The sequence below is a fragment of the Haliotis asinina genome, chromosome 9, assembly GCF_037392515.1.
Source record: "Haliotis asinina isolate JCU_RB_2024 chromosome 9, JCU_Hal_asi_v2, whole genome shotgun sequence".
NCBI classification, from domain to species: domain Eukaryota; kingdom Metazoa; phylum Mollusca; class Gastropoda; order Lepetellida; family Haliotidae; genus Haliotis; species Haliotis asinina.
The window spans coordinates 47,531,847-47,539,897 of NC_090288.1; the positions used below are offsets into that span (position 1 = coordinate 47,531,847).

Sequence of the window (8,051 nt, forward strand, 5' to 3'; positions counted from 1 at the left end):
TTCGCCACTTTTTAGTTTTAGTAATATTCTAGCAATATCACAGCGGTACCAGAAATGGGCATCACATATTTTACCCATGTGGGCAATCGACCCTGGGTCTTTGGCCTGACGAGCTTATGCTATAATCACTGGGCTACCCCCAGACCCCTTTTATTTACAGGTTATACAGAGCAGTGAGGGATGGGAGGAAGGCAAAATAATGTCGTACAGGAACAGTGAGACAGTCTAGTGACAATATCACTGACTGTTTGTGAAACGTATCTCTAATACAAATAATTCAGTTTGTTACTCTTGTGATATCTTCTCTCATAGGGTGGGTAGCCTTAGTCAGTGGGTAAACTGTTAGCTCCTCATGACAAAAAGCCTTGGTGCAATTCTGCACATGAAAACAATGTGTGAATCCTATTTCTGGTGTCCCCTAGATATTACTTGAAAGTTGCTATAAGCAGTCAATTAACTCCACTCAATCATTCTTGTTTTACCATGTTTACACATCATGTGACATGAGTCATGAGTGAACCTTATTGTTGAAGGAGGAAGATAAATCAAAGCTGCACATTTTACAAATTCTACTTTGTTACCAAAATAACCCTTCAGTACAGTTACTTATTCCACCAATAGTTACGATTTCTTTGATACTCAGAGATCACTTGTTATAGGATAAAACATAAACACATTTAAAGACTCAATATTATTTCGGCATTTTGGAATATTCTATCATTATCCTTTAACATGGTAGAAAACATGCATGACTCATATCATCACATCTCTTTTTGCGTGTCTATAGATTGGGACATCAATCTTGACAGATCATAAATGTGTGTCATAACCACAATGATACACTAGATGTGCAAATCATCCATCACACACCCATGAAAAGGGTGTCATATATCTTTCAGTATATATACATGCAATAACTGATTCACCACATCAATGAGTTATTGTATGGAAGTGTAATATACATGCAATATACATGCTTGGTGTGTGATCAAACACATTAATCTTGTTGATGAGCTATTGTCCAAGTGCAATACCTGTAATATTTAATAGGTTGTATATAACATGTTTCCTGGGCAATAACATCCACCAATGAATAATAAACATAGTATTACATTCACCAAACATCTACTTAGCACAATGTATATAACACAAAAATGACAATGGACACATCATAGGTGATATGAAACATTGTGATTTTAAACTGAGGTTGATATTGACGATAACTATCCTTATGTAAGTAAACCATGTAGAATAAACAAGTATTTGTTACTCGATTAACATCATTGTAAATGTTATTGCTGAGTGTGGCGTAAAACTAAACTCACTCACTCACTCATTGTGAATGTTATTATACATAAACTCTTGTTTCAAAATTAACAAATGTTTTGTGGCTTTACACTGTATGAAGACTGTTTACTTCTATATAGTCACTGCTTTGTTGTAGAAGAAGACTAATTGCTGTGCTATTGTCCCTGGGTGCAATATACATGGGATACAATAAGTTTATATACTTCGTGGATGACAGAACTCAACAATGAATAATTAACCCTTTATCACATACAACCAACTCGGATATAATACAAAACTGACAATGGTAAAATCGATTGTATGCCAAGCAATTTATAACTTGTGGTTGGTGTTGTTGTTGATGTTGACGATAAACAGATATATATGAAAGTATACAACTGAATGATTTATCAGTCAGTTTAACATAACACAACTATGAAACAACACACTCTGTTCATTTCACGATCTGTAAAAACTGCTTTGCGGCCTCACATTACATAAGAGAAACTTACCTCTGATGTACACAGACACAACGGTCCAATCCCAAGCCGGTCGCTATATCTGACTATCACTATCACCAACTGCTTACTTGAACCAGCTTGTAACAGTAAAGTGAATACTCCACCAGTCGTCCTCACAACTTCACAACTTTCGTTGAGCTGCACAACTCGACACACGGCAACAGGTTAAAAGCTACGATCCACAGTCCAGTTAATAACAAATATGCTCTGCGTTCTGTCAGGGTACTTCGCAGGTGCAACTACAAGCGAACTTGTGACGAGCTAGGAAACACCCTTCTACGATCGTTCTTAGGTCCTGTCGCCAAAAATAGATTTACGCAAGTGACGTCACACCACTACAAAACAGTACAAGGGTCGCGTTTTCCTTATATGGAACAACGTGACGCGATCTCATCTCTGTCGCATTTTATGAATGGGTGCTCAAGTATTTTGATACCTGTCTTACAATGACTAAAGACAAATGACTAAACATGACAGTGAACTAAGACGTAAGTAGTTTGTATGACTAGCGAGCCTTCTGACGTTCAATGCGACTCTGTCGTTACTAATAATTTAAAGCGTGACCGCAATTGTGATATAAATAGTAAATATAAATACAAATATAGAAAGTTTATAGTGAGACGGAAATGTCTCGATCTTTTTAAGTGTGAAACACAGTATTAGATTTCACAACCACTTTGAACGATGACAGGTAAGAATATATTTTAAAATATACTTACAAAAATATTTAAAACAATTTCTGTTTTAATCGTAACATTTAAATGCATTCAAGTGCTCAAAATCAATGATTGAAAAATATATTACTCCTCATGTACTAATACTTATTAACTGACTAATTAGATATTGCTTAGTTACACATTATTGTGTTTTGACTACAAAACGTACACATTATTGATTTAACGAACACATCTGACATTAATAAAATCAAGCTCGACAAATGGACAACATAATCTAGTTAATATTTCGTTTGAAAACCAGGAAGTTGAGCGAGGGTCAAAGAGCATGGCTGAGTAAGGCAATGTGTAAAAAATAAATCGAATTAGCATTTGAAACTTGCAACTGACGTGATACAAATTTCCTCCATCCGACAAAGCTCTATCCAATTATGATAGAGCGATTAAATGACACCGTGTAAGACATGTAGTGCATACAAGCCATTGTTTCCTCTTATCGGGGCAGAGATATCAAGTGTACCATCCGAATAGAATCAATATAAAAACCAAACTGAATAAAACAGGTCTTAATCTACCTTATCACTTTGTTAAAAGACCACAATATCACAAATTTAAAATTTAACCACCACCCCTCTCTCTCTCTCTCTCTCTCTCACACACACACACACACACACACACACACACATACACACACACACAAATATGTCACACACCGTGTATCTATCAAATAAACTGATTTTATTTCAGAAATATTTTCCATTATATCTTCCGTTTTACTTTCGAGAAACTGCATCATGGATTTCTGTATCTAATAGTCAACTGTCGAACCACATTCTTTGTAGGTATTATAAGGTCGTCTCGTGATATACTGAAACGCCATTAACCACGTCACAGAGTCCCATCACGAATCTTACACAACAAACTTGGCGGGACCTATTCCAATAAGTCTATACTTAACTCTACACGCATTCAACGTAACTATCAAGCTGTAATTCAACTTACACTTACGCTTTGCAAACCATGTACCAACATGACTTCACAAACTTCCTTGAAGTCGTTGAAGATTTCACATTTGGTGCTTAGCAAAGCTGAACAATTCACAATAACATGGAACATGTTAGTCCGTCTCACAGTATTGAACCACACTATTTCCCTGCTGTCAAGCCCTCCCTACAATGCTAAAACTCTAAGTGAAGCAAGTCTAGATTTTTGTTACTATCAAGATTTTATAGATATTCATAGACTTAGCGGACATTCAGTTGGGCAGACCGGTTTGCGGTTATCAGTAAATGAGAATTCCAGGGCCCCGTTTCACAAAACTCTCGTAAGCCTAAGATCTCGTAACTTTTCTGTAGCATCAGTAGGTCCTGTATTGCACTATTGGAGGTACATTGGCAACGAGAAAACTTACGATATCTTAGGCTTACGAGTGTTTGTGATATGTATAGAAGACTTAATTATTTCCACAAATTATGCTTGAAATACAAATGTCATCGATAGATCGAACATGGGTGTTGACTGGTCCGTGAATCTAGCCAGCGCTATATTTCTGTCCATGATCACGAGTAACACTTAAATTGACGTCATGGTGTAATGCTTTAGTGATCTTGACGAAAACCCGAGCACATTAATGTAAATAAGATAGGCTAAGACTATCACCCTGGGGCATGCCTGTTCCGGATCTGCGTATGTCAAGCATGTACTCGTCATGGATACACCGTGTTAAAGAGTCGGGAAGCGCCTCACTAATTGAACACAGACGTTCTGCCCTCACACGCTTCTTTAAATGATGAACACGTAAATTACCTCCTTTTACTCTGGAGATAATTCAAGAGGGATGCTACATATAAACCGTAACACTCAAACAGCGTGTTACTGAATACACACATAGGATATTTATGCCTGTATTTTTAGGTGTCTTATTACGTCTTTACACGGAAATGTTAAACCCAAATTACATAAGTGTGGAATAAACGTACACTTTTACCAATTGCTAGGGTTCCTTTCGAATCTTATTGTACTGGAAATTGAAACGTTTTTCCTGGATCGAAAATTCACTGTGATGCCTCCTAACATGAAGCTACAGCCCCAACAAAATTTGGAGGGGGGTGGGGGGTGTTGTACCTTCTCCCCCTGGGGCTCCTTTTAAAGTTAAATGGTTTAGTTTGTTACTGTCAAATTATACATATTCAGAGACTAAGCCTTAGTCTACAGAAAACCTGCAATTATTAGTGATTCCCCTGAAAGAACCACCATGAGCATTGCTAGAGATTAACAAGAAAATCACTTAACCATTTTCTAGGTTTTTGAGTTTAAAGCTATTGGTAAGTACAACTGTAAAATTCATTTACGTGTATCAGCCATGTTGCCAATGTGGATCTCTACTTTAGATCATCTTATGCTGATGATTGACGTCAGTTTGACATCGAGGCAGGTGTCTGAATGTAATCTCATTGTGAAGGGATTTAATTCCAAATTAAATACGGCTAGGGGAGAGGAATCAGATTACTTATTTCATAAACTACAGCAGATAATGGAATTACTTTGGAGTTGACGTCGGTCTATAACCATTCATAAATACTTGACGATACAGACGGTCTTTATAAATGCTACAGTCGTGATTCGTTATAAAATGCTGCTATTTATAGAAACTACATGTGTCACCATCGGTAGATGAACGCTTAGCTTCTGAAAATATGTTAATCAGGGAGAAGCAAAGAGATCCATGTAAATCGATAAGGAGCTCCACTGAGAATTGAAATTGAACCTTGCATTATTTAGAGCGTTTTCATTCTAGGTGCTGGTAATACGGAAAATAATATGACCCAGGGACCGTGATGGAGACGTATATACAGCACTGTGATTAAGTGAGTTTACTTCGTTCTTAAGTAAAATCAGCGTGTGGGCATCGAACATTAGACTCGCCCTCGCTGGAATTCAAAACAGTGTCTTTGGTGTAATGGTTGAACGTACGTGTAATCCATAACACTATGTGGTGTCTGCTGGAGCAAGGCTTTTGTTGTTTGACGCAGCACTCTGGACCAGACAATCCAGTGAGTTACAGCATGAGCATCGATCTGCGCAATTGGGATACGATGACATGTGTCAACCAACTCAACGAGCCTGACAACCCGATCCCGTCAGTCACCTCTTACGACAATAGGGATGCAATGGCATGCTGGTTGGTTGTTGGGTGATGGTTGGTTGTTTAATGCCTCACTTTGCTATATGGAGGCGGTCTGTAAATAATCGAGTTTGTACCTGATCCCGTTAGTCGTCCGTTACGACAAGCATGAGTTACCAAGGGCCAGTTCTAACCCGGATCTTCTTACGGGTTCAGATAATAAGGGAAAGTGGGGGAGAGCAATGGTTAAAGAGCAATGGCAATGGCTCGGGTTCGATTCCTCATACGGTACAATGTAAAAACTACACTGACTCCTGATTGTTCGGCTTGGCAGTTCAAGCTGGACCCCTGTATAATGAACAGCAAAAGAAACGCAACCCTGCCTTTTTTTGGCCAAGTTTTTAAACAGAAGACATAAACATTAGCGTTTACGTTTATGAGATTTCAGTTTTTCGAAACCTGCGTATATGTTGTCTCCGGAAGCACCACTAACACGCAGCGCTAAGAAGGGTATTTCCAGATGCAGCTGCATTTATTTCTTCTCCCGGCTGCCAGGTTCGTCCAAACACGCCGTGATGGGTCTCACGTAATGATAAACTTTCAAATTGCAGGTGAAATTTCGATTTTTGGCTTCGTTAACTGCAGGCAATGATACTATTTCAACAAAGAACGAGCGCCACTTTGTTGCTTTATCCGTAAATAGAGACTGCAAACCGACATGTTTCCACACAAACGGATACAACACCTTTATTAAGCGGTTTGGTCGAGAAAAGTCGCCAGGGTCAGGATGATAATATCACATTGCTCAGCAGGCGTTGATTATTGTTAACATGAAACCATCTAAAGTCAATAATCTAACCAAACAGTCCTTTCATTACTGATTTTCTGCAAACAACGTTAATCACGCTTAACAACCAGCCTGTGTGCTGTTCAATGATTTATCGAAAGCAAGGATACAACACACGCACGCCAGAAAAACTTCGAGAGCGAGTGAGTGAGTGAGTGTGTGAGTGAGTGAGTGAGTGAGTGTGGTTTTACACCGTTTTAGCAATGTTCCAGCAACATAACGACGTGGGACACATGCTAAAAACCACGTACCCCCACCCTTAGCACACACGCACTGAAGTGGAGAACACTCAAATACACGGTCAGCCCCCAGGCGTATCTACACATGGATCGTCTTATCGTAAGGTCGACATTCTGAGTGAGTGAGTGAGTGAGTTAAGTTTTACCCCGCTTTTAGCAATATTCCAGCAATATCACGGCGGGGGACACCAGAAAATAGGCTTCACACATTGGTCGACATTCTGAAGAAATGGAGTGTATGAAAATACATGTATACGTTTTCATAACATTGAAGTCATAAACCGACAACAAAAACACAAAAGCTATACAATACCTAGACTTACCCTAAGTCCCTGAGTATGTATAATGTTGATAGTAACAAATACTAGTAATCCCATTTAAACCGAAAAGGAGTGAGTGAGATTCCATAGGATAACGTAAGATAATTAGCAATATTCCACCTCTATGACGGCGGTCTTTAAATAATTTCGTCTAGACCAGACAATCCAGCCATCAACAGTATACGCATCGATCCACTCAAATGACTGAATCGGAACCTAGGTGAACCCATGGAAATCTAGACTTGCTTCATTTTGGGCTTTAGCGTTGCAGACTGGGTTTGACAGTAGAACGTACCAGGAAACGAAGGCTATCCATACATTGATGAATGGGTAAGCCAGTACAAGATGTGGAAGGTCAACATAAGTATTACACGGACGTCAAAATATAGCCGTAATATTAACATAGATGTATATCTGAACCTGTTTCCGTACAATGCAAAGAGAAATTAATACAACATAAACATTATTTGGGTAATAAGTTTATTCCCCTTCCTTTAGTCTCGCCAAATGTCAACAGCGAGCCAGACAAAACCCAGACACTGTATGGTACAAAGTTCCGAACATCGGTCAATAAATACAAATATGTCTGTGTTTGAAAGGCAAGGTATTATATTGTGAGAACTAGCTTGTCTCACAGTTCGCCAACTGCAATATTTTCCCTTCTGCCTAGTCCCTCATGCAACGTTAAAGCCTTAAATGAAGCAAGTCTAGTTCTCCTCAGGACCTCAATCCCCTCTCTCTCCTTTTAAGTTTAGAAGGAACTTAAAAAAATAGTGCGTGCGTGCGTGCGTGCGTGCGTGCGTGCGTGCGTGCGTGCGTGCGTGCGTGCGTGCGTGCGTGCGTGCGTGCGTGCGTGCGTGCGTGCGTGCGTGCGTGCGTGCGTGTTCCAGAGTTTAAGCGTTAGTCTTGACGGAAACATGCAAGTCCCAAGGTAAGTGTTTCTAGTTTCATGTCAATAGTGGAAAATGTGATATCTGTAAAAACTAAACCCCGTTTCTGAGGAGAAGGTCGAGAAGCAAAACGACATGGAACTTGTATT

The 8,051-nt window shown here is 39.2% G+C and overlaps 1 protein-coding gene across 2 annotated transcripts in view; it reads right to left on the bottom strand.

Moving 5' to 3' along the window:
• The window catches only part of LOC137295869 (protein kinase C delta type-like), a 114,157-nt gene extending 112,049 nt beyond the window's left edge, over window positions 1–2,108 (bottom strand). The window contains exon 1 of one of the 2 annotated variants that reach the window (XM_067827426.1): window positions 1,800–2,108. The gene's annotated coding sequence lies outside the window, so the exon portion shown is untranslated. The remainder of the gene's footprint in view (window positions 1–1,799) is intronic. The other variant, XM_067827429.1, reaches the window with a different exon arrangement.
• Between the last annotated feature and the right edge of the window lie 5,943 nt (window positions 2,109–8,051).